The sequence below is a fragment of the Triticum aestivum genome, chromosome 3B, assembly GCF_018294505.1.
Source record: "Triticum aestivum cultivar Chinese Spring chromosome 3B, IWGSC CS RefSeq v2.1, whole genome shotgun sequence".
In the NCBI taxonomy this organism is placed as follows: domain Eukaryota; kingdom Viridiplantae; phylum Streptophyta; class Magnoliopsida; order Poales; family Poaceae; genus Triticum; species Triticum aestivum.
Genome location: NC_057801.1, coordinates 450,515,723 through 450,521,634, shown reverse-complemented (window position 1 = coordinate 450,521,634; position 5,912 = coordinate 450,515,723).

Here is a 5,912-nt window from a genome sequence, read left to right as displayed (position 1 = left end):
CATCACGCTTGGCTAGCTCGCTCTAGGCGGCCTTCAGCTTGTCTTGAGCCTGGCGGAACCAGTCTTGCGCCTCGGCGATGCGCCCCTCGAAGTGCGCCTCCGCCTTCTCCACCACCGTTGTCCTGGACTTGGCCTTGTCCAAACGAGCGCGGTGGAGCACCCAGAGTTTCTGGAAGCTGGCGCCCATGGCCTGGAGCAGCCGCTCCTCCTGGGAGCCGTCACCACCAACGCTCGGCTCATCGATGACCTCGAGCCCGGCAGCGGCAAGCACCTCATCGCTGAACACCTCCCCCTCGATGGGAGCCTTGGTGCTCGACACGCCTGGGAGATGGACAAAGAGGTCATCGCTCACCCTCAGGTACCTACCAGAGCCGGAGGCAGCAGAGGAGGAGGGCTGGTCGTTGACCACCACCTCCTCAGCAGCAGCTTTGCCGGCCTCCCCGGCAGGCCCCTTGCCGGGCTCCTCGGCGGGACCCTTGGCGGCGTCCTCGGCAGCTGCTACGTCTTGAGCTTGCGTTGGTTTTCCTTGAAGAGGAAAGGGTGATGCATCAGTAGTAGCGTAAGTATTTCCCTCAGTTTTTGAGAACCAAGGTATCAATCCAGTAGGAGGCTCCTCAAAAGTCCCACGCACCTACACAAACAAACAAAGAACTCGCAACCAACGCAATAAAGGGGTTGTGAATCCCTTCACGGCCACTTGCGAAAGTGAGATCTAATAGAGATAGTATGGTAAGATAAATATATTTTGGTATTTTATAATATAGATGCAAAAAGTAAAGATGCAAATAAAAGTAGATTGGAAGCAAATATGATAAGAGATAGACCCGGGGGGCATAGGTTTCACTAGAGGCTTCTCTCAAGATAGCATAAGTTTTTGGAATCATGGAAACACTAGCACCCAAGTCACACAAAGCAAAACACTCATGATCTTTAATTCTAATTTTTATAGTAGGTTCCCACTCATCATTAAGTTTTCTAGGTATAGAAACTTCCAAATTAAGTTTTTCATCATAAGATTGCAACAAGGCATCAATGATATGTTTGATAAAAGCTTTATTTTGATTATAAGCATGAGGAGAATTAACAACGAATTGCAAGAAGGAAATACAATCTTCTAAATAACAATTATCATAATCAAATTCCTTGAAATCCGAGATAGTGGGTTCAATGCTATTTAAAGTCATGACCTCTACAATCCTACTTTTACCAATTTTAGCATCAAGATCTAAAAACTCTGAATTTTTGGGACGCCTTCTAGGTAAAGTTGATTCATCTTCAGTCCCATTATTATCAAGATTCATATTGCAAAACAAATATCTAATAGGAGACACATCAATAACTTTAAGATCCTCCTCATTATTTTCATGAAAACTAGAAGAACACGCCTTTACAAAGCTATCTTTCTTAGCACACAATCTAGCGGTTCTTTCCTTGCACTTGTCAATGTAAATTCTCATTACTTTGAGAGACTCATTGATATCATGCTTAGGGGAAGAAGATCTAAGTTTAAGAGAATCAACATCAAGCGAAAGTCTATCAATGTTCCTAGCCAAATCATCAACTTTGAGCAATTTTTCTTTAAGCAAAGCATTAAAATTCTTTTGAGAAATCATAAATTCTTTCACACTCTTCTCAAAATCAGAGGGATCTTATTAAAATTACCATAAGAGTTATTGTAGGAATTTCCATAATTATTAGAGGAATTACTAGGGAACGGTCTAGAATTAAAGTTTCCTCTATAAGCATTGTTACCGAAACTATTCCTACCAACAAAATTCACATCCATAGATTCATTATTATTCTCAATCAATGTAGACAAAGGCATATCATTGGGATCAAGAGGAGTACTTTTAGTAGCAAACAATTTCATAAGTTCATCCATCTTTCCACTCAAAACATTGATTTCTTCTATAACATGCACTTTTTTAGAAGATCTTTCTGTGTGCCATTGAGAATAATTTGCCATCATATTATCAAGAAGTTTTGTAGCATCTCCTAACGTGATTTCCATAAAGGTGCCTCCTGCGATCAAATCTAAGAGATTTCTAGAAGCAAAGTTCAAACCGGCATACATTTTTTGTATGATCATCCATAAATTCAAACCATGAGTAGGGAAATTGCGAATCATCAATTCCATTCTTTCCCAAGATTGGGCAACATGCTCATGATCAAGTTGTTTAAAATTCATAATATCGTTCCTAAGAGTGATGATCTTAGTGGGAGGAAAATACTTAGAGATAAAAGCATCTTTGCACTTGTTCCAAGAATCAATACTATTTTTAGGCAAAGACGAAAACCAAACTTTAGCACGTTCTCTAAGTGAAAACGGAAATAACTTCAATTTGACAATATCATTATCCGTATCTTTCTTCTTTTGCATATCACACAAATCAGCAAAGTTGTTTAGATGAGTAGCGGCATCTTCACTAGGAAGGCCGGTGAATTGATCTTTCATAACAAGATTCAACAAAGCAATATTGATTCACAAGACTCAACATCATTAAGAGGAGCAATCGGAGTACTAAGGAAATCATTATTATTGGTATTGGAGAAATCAGACAATTTGGTATTATCTTGCGCCATGGCAACAAGTAATCCAACACACAAGCAAACGGAAAAAGGCAAGCGAAAAGAGAGGAGGAGATTGGGAAAGAGAGGGCGAATAAAACGGCAAAGGTGAAGTGGGGGACAGGAAAACGAGAGGCAAATGGCAAATAATGTAAATGCGAGGGAGATGAGTTTGTGATGGGTACTTGGTGTGTCTTGACGTGAGCGAAGACCTCCCCGGCAACGGCGCCAGAAATCCTTCTTGCTACGTCTTGAGCTTGCGTTGGTTTTCCTTGAAGAGGAAAGGGTGATGCAACAATAGTAGCATAAGTATTTCCCTCAGTTTTTGAGAACCAAGGTATCAATCCAGTAGGAGGCTCCTCAAAAGTCCCACGCACCTACAAAAACAAACAAAGAACTCGCAACCAACACAATAAAGGGGTTGTCAATCCCTTCATGGCCACTTGCAAAAGTGAGATCTAATAGAGATAGTATGATAAGATAAATATATTTTTGGTATTTTATAATATATATGCAAAAAGTAAAGATGCAAATAAAAGTAGATTGGAAGCAAATATGATAAGAGATAGACCCCGGGGCCATAGGTTTCACTGGAGGCTTCTCCCAAGATAGCATAAGTATTACGGTGGGTGAACAATTTACTGTCAAGCAATTGATAGAAAAGCGAATAGTTATGAGATTATCTAGGCATGATCATGTATATAGGCATCACGTCCGCAATAAGTAGACCGACTCCTGCCTGCATCTACTACTATTACTCCACACATCGACCGACTCCTGCCTGCATCTAGAGTATTAAGTTCACAAAGAACATAGTAACGCATTAAGCAAGATGACATGATGTAGAGGGATAAACTCATGCAATATGATATAAACACCATCTTTTTATCCTCGATGTCAACAATACAATACGTGCCTTGCAACCCTTTCTATCACTGGGTAAGGACACCACAAGATTGAACCCAAAGCTAAGCACTTCTCCCATGGCAAGAAAGATCAATCTACTTGGCCAAACCAAACTGATAATTCGAAGAGACTTGCAAAGATAACTCAATCATACATAAAAGAATTCAAAGAAGATTCAAATATTTCTCCTAGATAAACTTGATCATAAACCCACAATTCATCGGATCTCGACAAACACACCACAAAAAGAGTTTACATCGAATAGATCTCCGCAAGAGAGGGGGAGAACATTGTATTGAGATCCAAAAAGAGAGAAGAAGCCATCTAGCTAATAACTATGGACCCGAAGGTCTGTGGTAAACTACTCACAACTCATCGGAGGGGCTATGGTGTTGATTTAGAAGCCCTCCGTGGTCGATTTCCCCTCCGGCGGAGTGCCGGCGAAGGCTCCAAGATGAGATCTCGCGGATACAGAAGGTTACGGCGGTGGAAATTGTGTTTCGGGTGCTCTCTGGATGTTTTTGGGGTACGTAGGCTTATATAGGAGGAAGAAGTACGTCGGTGGCTGCCCGAGGGGCCTACGAGACAGGGGGCACGCCCTATAGGGGGGGGGGGTGCGCTACCCTCTCGTGGCCGCCTCGGCTGCTTCTTGACTTGCACTCAAAGTCCCCTGGATCACATTTGTTCCAAAAATCACGCTTCCCAAGGTTTCATTCCATTCGGACTCCGTTTGATATTCCTTTTCTTCAAAATACTGAAATAGGCAAAAAAACAACAATACGGGTTGGGCCTCCGGTTAGTAGGTTAGTCCCAAAAATGATAATAATGTGTAAATAAAGCCCATAAACATCCAAAAGGGGTAATATAATAACATGGAACAATAAAAAATTATAGATAAGTTGGAGACGTATCAGCAGCGCCCTTGGCGCTCTCCTCGGCGGCGATCTTCTCGGCCTGCGCCACGGCATCCTCAGTGACGTCCTTGATAACGGTGTCGAAGTCCTCTGGGTCCATCGAGGAGAAGTCTGAATGCCAAGAAGGGGACAGGGCGGAGCCAAGATCAAAAGCCAGTAAAGAAGAAAGAAAGAACGCAAGCGGAAATGGAAGGCGAGTGGCTTACCCGTGCCAGGCCGAGAGGCGGAAGTCCCTTCCCCGCCGAGGTTTGCCGTAAAAGCGAAGCCACTGGCGCCCGTGTTCTCCTCCTCCTCCTCCGTGTGCATGGCCTCGGCGCTTGGTGCCCTTGCCGGGGACGCCCCTCGGGGCGGCGTGGTCGACGGGGGCGGCATGTTGGGAGAAGCGCTCTGCGGCTCCCCTTGGTGCTGCTCCCCTCCTACATCCACGGCATGGTCAGTACCAAAGTATCGTGCATGGCGCATGTTGATGATGGATAGGTGATGGACTCACGCTGGGGGCTGGGCTGGGGGCTGTTGTCCGGGCTGCTCAACACCACCGGTGGCGTGCTGGAGGTGCCTGCCAGGGGCTAGCCACTCGTTGAAATCCTGGCCCTCTTCACCCTTTGGGCCAGCATCTCTACATCCCTGCGAGATGAAGATGATTCAGAATAAGCGGCACCATTTGAGGAAATGGGGAAAAAAGAGAATAGGGGGAAATCAGAGCTTACTCTTCCTCCTCCTCCTCTGCTGCCTTCCTCTTCCTCTTCAGGCTGAGGGGCCCAAAGTCAAACGCGATCCCCGCGCCAATGTCTGTCGACGAAGGGGGAGGCGATGGCATCCAGACACGCTTGGACAACGAAGAAGCGGATGCTTTCTTCTTCGCCACCACGGCCTTCACCGCCTTCTTCGTCGCCGCACCCCTCGTCTAACGCATAGGCGCCTCCTGTGCCTGCCGCAGTTGCGCGGCCCGGTCGGGGCGGACCGGCTCGCCGGAGGTGGCCCACCGCAGGACTCGCCCTCTTCCGGCGATTGGAGGCACTACAAAAAAAGACACATCCGTAACATTTTGGGCTGAACGAATTTTTTTCTATCATACATATGACACTTCTATGTTGATAATTGTGACAAAACCCGGTATCATCATAGATGTGGTGGGCTCCTACTTCTATGACAAAAAATCATGACAGAAAATGGGCTTTTCATCCTGGGCAGGCCGGAGACGCAGCTGCATGACATTCTTTGGGCCGTCGATGACGGAAAAAACTATGGTAGAAGCGAGGGCGAGGAAAATTTCGGGGAGTTCCCGGTTACGGTGGGAGGTCGGGGGCCGAGCGATGCGCGTTTCTCTCGTACATGTACACGCATGTGTGCGAGGCGTTGGCTCTAACTGAACCCGAGCGAGGCGTTGGGCTCTAACTGAACCCGAGCGATTGCACTGCAGGCTACGCGTTACTGAACCCGAGCGATAGATCGATGGCTGTTAACTGAACCCGATTGAGCGATTCCTTCGCTACTGCTTCTAACTGAAACCGATCGATTGGATGA